Raw genomic sequence first — 16561 nt, 5'->3', positions numbered from 1 at the left:
GAGACCTTGGAGTTAGTATATATAAGTAGCGGGGGTGTGGGCAGTGCAGGGGGGCTTGCTTCCTGCTTATAGGAAGGGTAGGTGTGTGTATTTGTTTTGTTGTGTTTGCATGTGTTGTTTTGGTTTGTTATAGTGTTGGTAGGTAGGTGTATTTGTGTTTGTGTGCTGCAGTGTTTTTTTGACAGTCGCGGTATTGAATTTCACGGTTTTGGGTTTCAGGTTTGTGAGTTTTCAGTTTTATAGTCTCGAGATACTGAAATTTGATATTTCAGTATTTCAGGATTAAAAAGTGAATCCGTATATATATGTATATATATATATATATATATATATATATATATATATATATATATATATATATATATATAAAATGGGTCTATTTCAGAATACCAAAATTCCATTTAATCGAATCTTACTTAACAGAGACAGAGATGACAACATCAAAACCTTATTTCAATGAACATTCACTTCACCAGAATTTTAATCTGGGAAAGGAGGCAGTTGGCCAACATTACAAAACAAACACACTGAAGCACCCTACACCCCTTAACTAAATATACCGACTCCAGGATCACACTACAGTGGGAAAAAGGGCAAATTTCTCCATCTTTGCCAATGAATATCAGCAAGTTGGGACTATGATTGAAAAAAGTGGACTATGTATTTGGAATTGTTGGTAGCCAGCCTAAGTTGTAAGTAAGATTTTGTGGTATCTTAAGAATATTTTTTAAAAAAGGGGAATGAGCAGCATAGAATGCTACAAAGTAGCATAGCAAAATATGGACACTGTAGACAATGTCCATACATTTTGCAGGTTGATTATTAATGGTATTAATGTTATGTTTTTGAAAAGGAACTGTGCGACAGTTGGGGTGGTGTAAAGAGGTTTATTTGCATGCTGAAGTAGGTTCAGATATCTGGTCCTAATGTTTTCTGGATTGTTTTATTTGTGTAAATGTATTGTACAAATTAGCACCTGCACCTTCATTTTCACCCTGACTTTCCCCTTGTGATTACGCCTTGGTGGACTCCTTCACCCAAACTATTACTGTACATCCTCAGCCAATTGTTCAAAGCATTTCAACAATCCCTGCTGACTCTACCAAGATTCTCCTTAGAGGAATTCAAGGAAGTATGTGTACTTGCTGCCTAGCCGATATTCCATAGTCCGTAGCCCTGCTAGGTGTTCTGTTTGCTCCCAGCCAGGAAAGCCAGCAGCCTAACCCCTCTTAACTTCCTATCTCCATTCTTCCCCCTCACCTAGTTCCCTGACTTCTTGAGCTCCCCTCTCCCTTCAGTCCACGCCTGACCTGGGACTGCCCTGGTGCACTATGGTGCAGTTCTGCGCATGTCCACTAATATCTACTTCAATTCTCCTACACTAACATTCTCTTTAAACTTTCTCTTCTCTTTCTTCCCTCTTTCTCTCTTATTGCTTTTTAGTCCATTCTACCCACTATCTCCAGGTCCCCTCTACTTACCTTTCTGCTTTTCAACACACCTCTGATAGGTTTTTGGTTCTGCTTTCTCTGTATCCTGCTATACTGTTTTGCTCCCTCCTCCTCATACCCATCTTATAATTCCTTCCTTAGCTATCAGAGTTATCTCTGACATTACAACGCTACACATTCTCGGTCTCCTTCCCTCTCCCTATCTCTCCATCTCACCCTCTCTTCCTCATATTTAATTTACAGCCTTGCCCAGGATACCCCTATCTTCCACTACCCAGCATACTCCTGGGACTCTCCCTTCTTCCTACCTGCCTCTATCTACCATATACTCTGACTCATCCATGTGATACTACTACATCTCACCTCCTAGCTGCATTGGAAATGCAGCCTTTCCGGTTTGTACCTGTCTAACCTTATTCCTGCCCCTCCTCCCAAACTGCTTCCTGGAAGTTTTTAAAGTCCCTCCATAATTCTGGCTGGCTGAGCACCTATACCTTCAGTAAGTTACCTATTTGTCTTTATATTTGCTGTATCCATTGTTTATGCTTTTATTATTTACTAGTTAAAGTAGAAATAACAATTTATGCTTTTATTATTTACTAGTTAAAGTTAAAACAACAGTTTTTACTCTATTTTGGTTATTGCCTGTGCCGGTAACTGAATTTGCTACTCCCTGCACTCCGTTTTGTTTTACTAAGCTATCAGGAATGTCCCTGGTGTAATGCTTATGTCTCTGTATTGTTATCACAAGCTGCTCGTCTCCAAGAGTGCACTGCTTCTATAATTCAAGTATTATAGAGATTGCGAGTATAATTGTTACTGTAACGAAACTGCCATATTAAGAGCCTCATAATGCTTGCTAGACTTTGCCTGTATTTGCGACCTAGCATTTCTAATTAGCGGTGTACATTTTAAACTCTGAATAGTGTTGAAGCACAAAACAGTTTGGTTTTCCCCGACTGTTCCACGACTATTTAGTTGTGCCTACTTGTTAAACGGACAATTTAGAGCTTGGATTCTGTTTATATGCATAAGTGTTTCACTAGCTTACTGCTTTGAACCATAGGATACTGCCCTGCCTCAGTACCATTGCTTATTTGTACAACTAAATGTTTTTAATGTTGGACACTGTTTTACTGCATAATACTTATGACGCTGTTTTCTAAGAATGTGTTAAATACCGCAACATTGCCCGCCTTTTTAAAATAGAACCCTTGTCTAGCTCTAGAGGCTTGTTACTGCTTAAAAGTACCTTGGGTGTACCAGAGCATTTGTACAACGCTTCTAGCCTTTAGAGGTTGTAATAATGTTTAGAAGTACCTTTGTATATAGCGGAGCATTCATATAACGCTTCTAGCATCTTGGGGACCTGAAACTGTTCAACTATATTCTTTAACTGCTTTAAACACAGAAGCATCAGCCCAGCTATAGAAGAACCTGTGTAGAAAACGGAGTCTCATATATGCTTCTGATCTACCTTAAATGTACTCTGCCAATGGCAACCATTATATGTTGGAATTAAAAAAAAAAGTGCTCCACTCTGTTAAATTGCTCCCTTTAAGGCTGTGCAAGGCCATTAGGGATAGCAAATTGTAATACTGTGCAGTGTAGATGTGTGTACTGTTTTACTCCCTACAACTGTTTTTGTCTCAATCTATCTATTTCCTAATGTGATTTACTGTGTTTCAGTGCTACTAATGATTGTTGGTTCTTCTGCTTATGCACTAGGGATACTGTGTTAATTACCACTACAACTTATTTCTCACTTTTCTCTTGTTCTCCAACTTTCACCCTGACTTTCCCCTTGTGATTACGCCTAGGTGGACTCCTTCACGCAAACTATTACTGTACATCCTCAGCCAATTGCTCAAAGCATTTCAACAATCCCTGCTGACTCTACCAAGATTCTCCTTCGAGGAATTCAAGTATTCCATAGTCTGCTAGGTGTTCTGTTTGCTCCCAGCCAGGAAAGCCAGCAGCCTAACCCCTCTTAACTTCCTATCTCCATTCTTCCCTCTCACCTAGTTCCCTGACTTCTTGAGCTCCACTCTCCCTTCAGTCCACGCCTGACCTGGGACTGCCCTGGTGCACTACGGTGCAGTTCTGCATCTGTCCACTAGATGGCAACCTCTCCCCACTAATATCTACTTCAAATCTCCTACACTAACATTCTCTTTAAACTCTCACTTTTCTTTCTTCCCTCTTTCTTTCTCATTACATTCTAGCCCATTCTACCCACTTAAAACTCTTTAAACTCTCTCTTCTCTTTCTTCCCTCTTTCTCTCTTATTGCTTTTTAGTCCATTCTACCCACTATCTCCAGGTCCCCTCTACTTACCTTTCTGCTTTTCAACACACCTCTGATAGGTTTTCGATCCTCTCCTGATCCCTTTGGTTCTGCTTTCTCTGTATCCTGCTATACCACTCTGCTCCCTCCTCCTCATACCCATCTTATAATTCCTTCCTTAGCTATCAGAGTTATCTCTGACATTACAACGCTACACACTTTTGGTCTCCTTCCCTCTCCCTATCTCCCCATCTCGCCCTCTCTTCCTCATATTTAATTTACAGCCTTGCCCAGGATACCCCTTTCTTCCACTACCCAGCATACTCCTGGGACTCTCCCCTCTTCCTACCTGCCTCTATAAACCATATACTCTGACTCATCCATGTGATACTACTACATCTCACCTCCTAGCTGCATTGTTGTACCTGTCTATCCTTATTCCTGCCCCTCCTCCCAAACTGCCTCCTGGAAGTTTTTAAAGTCCCTCCATAACTCTGTGCTGTGCATCCTTGGCTGAGCACCTACACCTTCAGTAAGTTACCTATTTGTCTTTATATTTGCTTAATTCCATTGTTTATGCTTTTATTATTTACTAGTTAAAGTAGAAATAACAATTTATGCTTTTATTATTTACTAGTTAAAGTTAAAATAACAGTTTTACTCTATTTTAACTGAATTTGCTACCCTGCACTCCGCTTTGTTTTACTAAGCTATCAGGAATGTCCCTGGTGTAATGCTTTAAAAATTACAAAGCGTATGTCTCTGTATTGTTATCTCTAAGAGTGCACTGCTTCTGTAATTCAAGTATTATAGAGATTGTGAGTATAATTGTTTAGACTTTGCCTGTATTTGCGACCTAACATTTCTAATTAGTGGTGTACATTTTAAACTCTGAATAGTGTTGAAGCACAAAACAGTTTGGTTTTCCCCGACTGTTCCATGACTATTTAGTTGTGCCTACTTGTTAAACGGACAATTTAGAGCTTGGATTCTGTTTATATGCATAAGTGTTTCACTAGCTTACTGCTTTGAACCATAGGATACTGCCCTGCCTCAGTACCATTGCTTATTTGTACAACTAAATGTTTTTATGGTTGGACACTGTTTTACTGCATAATATTTATGATGCTGTTTTATAAGAATGTGTTAAACACAAAATAGAACCCTTGTGAAACGGAGTGTTCGTCTAATGCTTCTAGCTCTCTAGAGGCTTGTTACTGCTTAAAAGTACCTTGGGTGTACCAGAGCGTTCATACAACGCTTCTAGCCTTTAGAGGTTGTAATACTGTTTAGAAGTACCTTTATTGTATATAGAGGCGCATATATAACGCTTCGAGCATCTCGGGGGCCTGAAACTGTTCAACTATATAATTACTCCTGGCGGTGTCTTTAACTGCTTTAAACACAGCGACATTGTCCAGCTATAGAAGAACCTGTGTAGAAAACGGAGTCTCATATATGCTTCTGATCTACCTTAAATGTACTCTGCCAATGGCAACCATTATATGTTGTAATTAAAAAACTGTGCAAGGCCATTAGGGATAGCAAATTGTAATACTGTGCAGTGTGAGCGTGTGTACTGTTTTACTCCCTACAACTGTTTTTGTCTCAATCTATCTATTTCCTAATGTGATTTACTGTGTTTCAGTGCTACTAAGAATTGTTGGTTCTTCTGCTTATGCACTATGGATACTGTGTTAATTACCACTACAACTTATTTCTCACTTTTCTCTTGTTCTCCTGCTTTCACCCTGACTTTCTTGTGTGATCGCCCTCGGTGGACTCCTTCACCCAAACTATTACTGTACATCCTCAGCCAATTGTTCAAAGCATTTCAACAATCCCTGCTGACTCTACCAAGATTCTCCTTAGAGGAATTCAAGGAAGTATGTGTACTTGCTGCCTAGCCGATATTCCATAGTCTGTTCTGTTTGCTCCCAGCCAGGAAAGCCAGCAGCCTAACCCTCTTAACTTCCTATCTCCATTCTTCCCCTCACCTAGTTCCCTGACCTCTTGGCACGCCTGCCCTGGGACTGCCCTGCAGTTCTGCATTTGTCCACTAGATGGAATCATCTCCTCACTAATATCTACTTCAATTCTCCTACACTAACATTCTCTTTAAACTCTCACTTTTCTTTCTTCCCTCTTTCTTTCTTATTACATTCTAGCCCATTCTACCCACTTAAAACTCTTTAAACTCTCTCTTCTCTTTCTTCCCTCTTTCTCTCTTATTGCTTTTTAGTCCATTCTACCCACTATCTCCAGGTCCACCTTTCTGCTCTTCAACCCAGCTTTGATAGGTTTTCGACCCTCTCCTGATCCCTTTACCCTGCCCCCAAATTCCACCCACCCCAGCACCTCTACCTATATCTCCCCATAACCACACCCCCCATATTACTAACCTATCATTTTCCAATACTCTACAAACACCCATTCCTGCTCCCGCCCATTTTAGACCATTCATTCTTCAATACTCTGGAAATAGCATCTCCTCTTCCCCCCAACACTAATTTCATTTACATTCCAAAGACTTATCACCAAACCACTTATATTCCTTTAATATCACACTCCCACTCCCATAACACTTCACCACCTATCCTTCATAACTCTCTCTCTATAACCTCCATTTAGACACTAATAGCTCTCACATACAATTTCTCTCTCATCTCCACATATAATTTAATCAACTACTTAATAACTATACTTAGCTCCACTTCATCATGCCTTCAAAACCCACATTCTTCTTCTCCTCCCTCTTACTAACTTTACTACTTACCTTAACCTATGTCTACCTCCTCACACAGCACAGTTATTCCTACCACTCCCAATCCTTCCATGTAACTAACCATCATACCCCTTCACTAACACACTCACATATCCCAATCTCACCCCATCTTTGCCCTATAATAAACCTTCCACTTTTCCCATTTAAACTCATACCCACCCAGAAACATTCTACCCATTTAATCATCTCTAAATCCTATAAAAACACTATAGAACTAAATCTATTCTCAAGTCTGTGCATATACTTCACCAACTCAAATATATATTCCATTTCCAACCTTTTATCAGGCGATATGCATCCTAACCCTGGCCCCTCCACCTCAACAATTAAAGACAAATCCATATTACTCACTGCCCTCTACTCTCAAAGTATAGTTAACAAAATCCCAAACCTGCATGCCTGGCTAACACACCATAAACCTGACATCCTATCCATATCAGAAACATGGTTAAAACCCCACATAAAAGACTCAGAAATACTCCCACCAAACTATTCTATTATCAGAAGAGATAGGTCTCATAAAAAAGGGGGGGTAGCTCTCCTCCTATAACAAACCTACTCCTCAATTTAATAACGCTGAACTACTCTTAATACTACTTCAAGTTAATAAACACAAATATATATGCCACACTCTACATACACTCTACATCCCCCAGGTATTTCCTGGCTTACCAACAACATTAGCTATGAAACAATAATCTTGGGGGACATGAATATTAACTGGGCTGCCATTCAGTCTCCCATCAACCCAATTAACATTAACACACAATTTTACACAACTAATTACCTCTATAACACACCAAACAAAAACCTCTCCAGTTGCAGTATCCTGAACTGACTGATCTCACATCCACATCCCCACTACTTTGCCAACAGTGGGACTCTTGATCCACTTGGTGACCACACCCACACCACACACCCGCCCCCAAACTATATTACTCCCTAATCATAAAACTTTAACCCATCTACCTTTAATAACTCTAAAAGCAATAAACTGGAATTGTCTAAAAACACTACCCTTAAATAATGCTGTTGCCCACTTCAACACCATATTCTTAGAACTACTAGACTTCCATGCTCCTCTAAGAACTAAAGAATAAAGCAACAATGAAGCAAAGAGATAAAGCTTGGACAAAGTACCAGAAAAATAAGACCCCTCACAAATCTAATATAAAACACTTAGAAACAGGGTAAAAAGCTGATCATCTCTGATCGACAAAATTACTTCTCCATTCTCCAAAGCAATAACAAAACAAATCCTCAGAAATTCTGGAAAGGCATTCCACCCTACTTAATCCCAGTAAGCCTGTTTCCACCCATAGCTACTTAAATCTTTCCCATCCACCTCCTACCCCCTCCTCTCCTCCTCACTCTCTTCATCATCACCATCTTCATCCCACTCACCCTCAACCTCCAACCTCTTCCTCCATTTCATCTTTTCCCCCCCACCCCCACCCTCTCCTCCATTCTCATTAAAACTAATACCCACTCCCACCATACCAAAAAACTCCTCTCCAGAAAAAAATAATGTACCAATGCCCTGATGATATGATCCTTCCCCTTTCCTTGCATAGCTGCTTGAGCAAATTGCATACCCCATTAGCATACTAATCTCATAGATAATCACCTACTGGCCTTATTTATTGTCTCCTTCTTTCTCGACCTCTCCTAAAGCCTTTGATACTATATCACATAACCTGCTTCTAACCAAACTCTCAAAACTTAACCTATCTCCCCATCAATAAACTGGTTCTCCAGCTACTTATCCAACAGATATCAAGCAGTAAATTTTCCAACATCATCCAATATGCAGATGATTCTACCATTATCTCTACCACTGAACAATGGATGAAAACAAATCACCTAGCACTCAACGCCTCTAAAACCAAATTAATGATATTCACCCCCACTAAAGTCAGCACTTTTAATACAAAGACATTCTCTATCAACAGTCAAAATAACACTCAGCTATAAATGGTGACAGAAAATTGATAACCAACTAAAATTCAGCTCCCATCTACAAATAAATATAAAAAAAAATCATCAAAAACTAGGGATGCTCTATCGACAAAATCACTATCTTCTCTATGAGCTCCACTTCTAACTAATCTGCAAACCTCCTGAAAACTCAAGTCCTCAACCCACCACTGTTCCTCTCCAACAATTAAAATGGCTAGAACTACCCAGTCATCTCACGCTTATTCTCCCCCCTCCCTCCCTCCTCCCCCCTCTTCTGTATTTAAAAATGCACAGACCTGACAGAATATTAAGGTCTAACAACCAGAATCTATTAGAAGTGTAAACTCTCTACCTCCATCTATCCGTATCACCTCTAACCATTTTATTTTCAAAAAATCTCTTCACTCACATCTTCTATCTCAGTGGGAATGCTCTTACCCTCCCCCTCATAACTAATACTGTATTTTTTTTTCCCTTTTTATTTCCTTTTCCTTTCCTTGTTCATCTTGACCCAATGGACTATCCTGGTAAACCAACTACAAGAGGTCTTGCACTATTGTTTCCCAAATGGCCTGAAAAGCAAGGTACAGATTGCCTCTAAAGAGTGTTTAGGACATTAAATATGAAGACATGGTCTTTTAAGCCCATAATCTTTTTTGATAGTAATCTCTGAGGTCACTACAACTGCCTGATACGTCCAGTAAGATATAGCTCAAAAGAGGCATTGCATTCTATAATGGGCCTAATCAGTGTGGAATATAGAGGTGCTTTGATTACTGTGAATCTAGACAAGATACCCTTTTTGATCAGATGCACCAGGTCGAAGGATATCCTAACTTAGTGAGCCAACAGCCTTTGACGTTAGCCGTGACTTCTAAGAAGTAAATGCCAAACAGGAGCGGGCCCAACACACAGCCCTGGGGTACTCCACTAGTGACTGGTCTCCTGCTGGAAGTGGTCTCATTAATCCTCACCAAAGGAGAAGGAATTATCTAGCCATGTCCAAAGTATACCTCTCAGCTGTACAGATTTTTACAGAATGTCCAGATTGTTGCCTTATATTTTTGGTGTGTTCTTCATAAAATTTGTGATCTTCTGGCAAATTACTGAGGATTGAATTCACTAAATAATGCCATACATTTGAGTTTCAGACTTTATAACTATCAGAAAATGTATGCTAACACAAACCTGTTATTCTAGCAATTGTCTAAGTTTATAAGAGCAATATTTAACATATGTCCCTATTTTGGGGCTTTGGTCCAGATTTCTTGCACTAAGAAGTTGAGAGGTATTGTCCGATGGTCTCTTATAACATCTTTATTTTGGAGTGAAGTGTTGCCTATACTCTGAGCTGGGCCAAGGAATAGTTTACCAAATGTGATAATACTGTACTTTTCCACATTTAATTTTATCACATTTTTTGTACAACAGCTATTTGCTTATATAACTTCAATTTGTGTTTTTTACATGTCAGAAAGGGATTTGAGGAAGACATCCAGTCTACAATTTCAGAAAACACTACTAACTAGAGATCCCCATATTTGATATGCAGATAAGAAAAGCATTTGCTGATTAGTAGAGGCTCTGATTCCTGAGGGACTGCACTGGTTGCCTTCATGATCTCTGAAGACACGCTTGTCATCCTCACTGCAAATATTCTGTCCCTCAGCCAATTTGATGTACAACTAAATAATCATTTTTTAGCACATTTAGTTTGCTAATTATGTTTACACATAGTATAGTATTAATGCTTTGGCAAGGTCATGATATATTATATGAACAGCATGATCACTGTCCATGGCTTGTGTTACTCTCTCGCAGGGAAGATTACCAAATTCAATTGACAGGATTTACCTGTAAAAAGCCAAACTACTGGGTGCCAAGTCTTATAACATATTTAATATTGAAATGTATCTGGTCAGTTATAACTCATTCCATGTTTAGCATTGCTCAGCAGGCAGCTGGGTATGTTATCAGGTCTACTGGGGGATGTAACTTTTTTTTTCCTAAAGTACTTGTAGCAAATGTTCTTTTATTGATGATAGGAGGTTTTGGATACTTTAGAATAAGTGGGATTTGTATCTTTGTCTCTTGGGTAAAATTTGTACTGAATTTCTCACCAAATATATTTGCATTATCTACTAGATCTGAGCATGTGATCCTATTTTGAATATGCTCAGAACAATGTTTTGTGTTATTTCTTCATTTTGTGATGGTTGTAAAGACAGATTTTTAATTATCCTTAGCTTCCAGTGACAGTCTAAGTTCATGGGATGCCTTTATTTTCCTGATCATATTTTTCAGTACATTCGATAATTTTTTTATGTTGACTTAATTTGCCTATCTTTAGTTTTGTTGCATATTATATAAAAACATTTTTTATTGCATGTTTTTTTATGTCTCTTAAATTTCCCGTTTAGTTTAGGAGCTGTCAGGTTAATACAGTTATCTAGGTGAGCAAAGAATGCATTTGCATTAACTTCTAGCCATGTGAACATTTTGTGGCTTACAGTTATGAAATTTAAAACATTCTCATAGAAGTGCAGTAGATGTCATAGAACGGCAGGAGATTAGTGAATTTGAATTCTTTGAATGCAGTGATATTTGTACCTGTGGCTTTTGGGATTTTTTTATGGAGAAGTTTACCAGTTTGTGGTTAGACTTAACTGAAGAAGAGTATAGTAATGGGAGAGACCATATGAATGCTATATAACGACCAGGTCAAGAAAAATGTGTCCTCTAGTGGGTTTTTTTGACTATTTGTTCCAGAACGTTTTTATGAAATCAAGGAATCTGAAGGCATTACCCACATGTGCAGTCTAGGTATCCCAGTTTATTGAAGTGTAGTTAAAGTTTCCAAGAAGGATGGTGTGCCTGTGTATTTGCAGTTCATCCAGTATATTTAGAAATTGAATATGGTTTTCTGGGACATTGAGAAGGTCCTGTAACAAGGTATGATCTGATGATATTTGGTTTTATTTAGTTTGGTCTGTATCTCAGAAAGTTTGTTTTGTGGGTTTCCAGGAATCTGACTCATGATAATGCAGTCTTCAACAAATATGGATACGCCACCACAGTTCCTATTGTAGATCTCACTTAAAACTGAGCAAACTGTGTTAGGTTTTCAGCATAATAAAGTTCTAACCAATGAGGAACAGTTCTTTATTGAAGGCATATATACATTCCAATGATCTTTCTCTGATGGATTAGAGAATGGAGGAAATGTTGAGTTGGCGTTTTAGAGGACCAGTTAAAGTTAATGGAACTAATGTTGATAAGACTGTGGATAAGGCAAGTAAGATAACATAGCCTTGAAGGATTGTTAGTAGCTATTCAGTCAAGAAGAAAATGATTTAATTCACTGGACATCAGTGTCTCTTTTCATGGGTAACCTCATAGCACTGTCTGGTTAAGTATGTTGCTCATAGCCATGTGTTTTGTAAGAGAAAGTTAAGGGAATCAAAGATAGGTCTACAGGGCAAAGCTTGTTAACAGCTCATAACTTTAATCCTCTAAATTAAACTGCCAACACCTGCTGGAAGTGGTTATTAGAATATGGGCTGGGTTTAGTTAGCTCATTAATAAGTAGGGATTACCCAGACATCCATACTTGCTCATTAAATTTCCCAATCATCTATTTAAAATCACTTATAGGGCAGTATTCAAAAAGGGTATCGTATGCATCCTAAGTGAAGGTTAAGTACGAAAACATTTATTTCCATCGCATGTTTGACTCCATTATCAGCTAGGAAAAAATTACAATTATTGACTCTTAGTAATTAGCACTTTTTGAATAGCCCGCATATTCATTCAGTCTTGGATAAATTCATTACTAGCAAATTCTTTGTATGTCACTCAGTAACAAGTCTTCTAGACAGGGTTTCATAATCATCCTAGGTTTAACATGTGATGATTTACACACAAGCACACACACAACACACACACACACACACACACACACACACACACACACACACACACACACATATATATATATATATATATATATATATATATATATACATATATATATATATATATATATATATATATATATATATATATGTATACATACATATATATATATATATATATATATATATATATATATATATATATATATATATATATATATATATATATAGATAGACACACACACACACACACACACACACACACACACACACACACACACACACACACACACACACACACACGCACACACACACACAGTGGCAGCTTGTGCTATCAGACTGCAGGATTGCAGCCCCTCCCAGCTGTGGAAAGAAAAAAATATATATATTTTTGTATGCATACACACTACTCCTCTGTTATACTAGCTGGCTGCTCCTTAGCTGTCCAATTGACAGACTCCGTGTGCGGTTATTAGTCCCAGAACTCGTACTCATGCTCATCAAGTTCTGGGTTTAAAAAAAAAAAAATAGGTATTGTAAATCTGAACTGCTGTAAAAGCAGTCCAGATTAAGGAGAGGAGGCATCAGTGTGATGCCCAGAAGTCTATGCAGTTCATAACCGCAGTAAAATAGAAGGAGATGGGACTGCCACTTCCGCAGTCACATACGTGAAGTGGATGGTTAGATGGGAACTGATTGGTTCTCTCTCTCTCTTCTCTTCCCGCATTTTGCCTGCTGGAAAAAAGAGAGAGTGAGAATTGAAACAGTCAGTAGTACTTACTTTAAATCTTACTCTTAGATGGTCATGAAGTTCAACAGTTCATCAGAGCTTCGATCGAGGAATCGGGATCATTTGGACAGTGACTGACTGAGGCGCTGGTGGGGAGCTGACTGAGAGACTGTCATAAGTAATGTTTTGTCAGATTAATCACAATTTATTAAAAGTTGTTAACATTCTTGTCATTGAAAGAAAGAGTGTCATGTTACTTTAGTAGATGTCTGTATTTACGTAGATAGAAGTGACTGTAGCATTCTATATGTTTTGTTGAGTGAACATCTTTTCAGAATTGAGTCTGTATTTTTAAGTGACAAGCCATTGGAGAATGACAGTTTTGCAGTAGTGTGATAAACCACCATTAGGAGTTGTGGAAATGTCTTCATTTTTTTTAGAAAACGTTTAAATTATACATTACAGTTGTTTGTTCCATGAATGTTGTATTGGGGCTTCTAGATCTGAAGATTTCTTGATATTCGCATTTTCTCTGCTCGTCTGTTTGTTCCTACTGCTAGTACCCCTCCCTAAAGAGTTTAAGTAAATAAACAACCCAAAGCAATTCCCTCACAGTTGCACTGTATATTAGGGAGTTGGAGGGCTTTCGGCTATATTAGGCATTGTCTGTATGTGCACTGGAACTAATCACTGTCTGTTTTACAAACTGTTTTCAAGTTGGGGAAAGTCCTGTGAATAAATTGTATTTCATTGTTGCAGTATAATCAATTTAACTTGATTTTGTAAGCTTTACGTACTTTTTATAGCTAATTATTAGTTAAACATCTATAAACTTAGGCCAAGTCTAAAATTCAGTGTTTTTTTAATAATTCTTAAAATCAACTGTTTGAAGAAAGTTTTGTTGATGGAGCAGATTCTTTGCCCCACTCAAACTAAATGCCAGGCTATATAACTCAGTTCCAGTGGTGGAAAGGTGACACCTGTTTGGTTAGGTAGCTTCATTTGTTAGATTAGTTTGAGTATTCTGGTACAGATGTGATTTGTGGAAAAAATGTTGGCAATTTTCATTTCTGGTGGTAAAGTTTGTCACCCAAGCAGATTTTGCTTGGTATTGGAGTGGAGATTAGCAGAGGGCAGTGATATCCCAGCTTTACTTCTTCGCTCTTCTGGATGATTTGTTGAAGTATTTATTGGATGATAATTAGTATCAAGCATAGATTGTTTAAATTGTATTTACTTATCCAATCATCTTTGTATAGCTGCTCCACAATTTCTCTGCCTGGTATTTCAAATGTGTACATATTGAGAGTGAGTGTTACTGTACATGGAGCAGTCTAATCATTCTCTGAAGATGTGGCAGAAGTTACTTCTAAACCTGGCTATGACAAGCTTGTTGTTGTGGTTGGTGTATAGCAAAGTTATTATGTCTGGGTTTTCATTTTTTTAATAAAAAAAAAAAGCACGTGAACTGTCTGCTTGCACTCTGTCTTCAATCTGCAGTTACCAGGGAGCTACGCTGGAAAACAATGAGCAACTTTAAAAGCTGCACTATACTTCCTCCAAAGTATTGGTCAGAAACCAAGTGTAATTCTTAACCATCAGTAGCTTTGAAAATTGCTACAGGGGTGTAGCCAAGAGTTTGCACTTGATGGACACATTAGTCAAATTTCATCTCCAACCTTTACACCTGTAAAATGATGTAGGTTATACAACAGTAGTAGAAGAAATGTGTACCTTTTGCCTGTGAACACTGGCACTGGCATTTTGCCAGTACATTAATTCCTTCTGTACATCGTATAGACTGTCTTTGTAAGAAGATATGACAACTGGCAGACTTATCTTTCAGTATAGTATTATGATAGAGCTTTGTATTGCAGCAGCGTAGCCAGTCCTACAGAGATCTGTTTGCAACCATCCTGATATTCAGCACCACTCTTTGCCACTGAGATTCATTTCACAAATGCCAGTATGTAATACTAGCAAGCACTGGTGTTACGGAATGGCCGCTGGCCTCACAGCATGCATTCTCAGCTCACCGTCAAGTTGGGCTGGCACAAAACTAGTGTGCTGATGTTCTGCTTTTTTCCAGACTAACAATTATCATAAGAAAGTGCCCAGTGTACATTTCTTTGGTTAATCATACTGACCCAGCAAAACATAGTCTCCCACTGCATCACAGTCAGCGTAACAATGTCAATGTCATGATGGTGTTTTGTTTACATTTTAGTAGTTAAAACAGAGCCCAAGAGCCACCAAATGTCAGCCAACATTATGCAACTATACTCAATATTTGATACATTTGCATGTAAGAAGAACAACTTTACTGGGTAAAGGCCTGGGTTAAGCAGTTTGGTACTCTTCTACTCCATGTAGTTTAGCAACACAACTGTTTCCTTACAGTGAACTTCCTCCTTCCTTCTCCAATTTCAGAGCTGAACTCTAAAAATAATTCCTCCACAACTAATAAAAACTGTACTTCCCACAGCAAGCCACATCCATGTAAGGGCCTCTCAACCTTTAGCTTCACTTTCTCAAGACTACCAACACCTCTTAACCTCACCTCCCCCATGTAACTCTCATTACCCCACAGCTTCTCCATCACTATGTAAACCAGAAGTGTAATCATGTAAACCTGTAAAATTTGCATTTCTCTCATAATTTCTACATTTAATTGTTACTGTACAGCTTAGGTATTGTTACATTTTGTTCTATTATCTTTTTTTATATGTATAACACTGCCTATCTTGTTACATGTTATTCTTTGTGAATTATTTCACCAGGGCAGTATCTGCAAAATGGTCAGTTATAATTAGAGTACTACCTTGATAAACAGATGTAAAATAAAAACTTGTGGTATGCTACTGTTAAATGTCAACACAAGAATCTGACTAGTTTTAAAATATTAGACTACTTACAATGACAGTGATTCAGAACTTATTTTTCAACGTACAAATGCAGCATAATCCAGATATTACTGTGCCTATGTTTCCATTCATCTAGTAGTTACAGAAGGTTATTTTTGTGTTGTTCAGTGCCAGAGTCATTACCCCACGTATTTGCATTAAATTCTTCCATGAGTATATTATTTACACAGACATCACAACTTTTATAATCAAGTCAAAAACTTTTTAATGCCCAGAAGTGCTCCTAAATGGTTTTATCCCATGCAGTGGTTCCCTCAAATTATCTGTGGTATGATCTTGGTTATTCTCATTAGGGGTAATACATAATATCAACTGTGTAATGGGTAAATTTGAGCAGAAAAAGGGTAATTGGCCAGGATTGAAATGGAACACACGTGCAGCTAGCCTAGTACCTCCTATGCCTAAGGTGTGTACTTGTATAGCTCCACTGATCCCACTGAACCATAGCCACACCCCTTTCAAGTTGGCCACACCCCTTCCTGTTGGCCCCACCCATTCAGCTGTCTCCTGCT

The sequence above is a fragment of the Protopterus annectens genome, chromosome 4.part1, assembly GCF_019279795.1.
Source record: "Protopterus annectens isolate FY-2018-M chromosome 4.part1, PAN1.0, whole genome shotgun sequence".
Taxonomy (NCBI): Eukaryota; Metazoa; Chordata; order Ceratodontiformes; family Protopteridae; genus Protopterus; species Protopterus annectens.
This window is presented reverse-complemented; position numbering follows the sequence as displayed.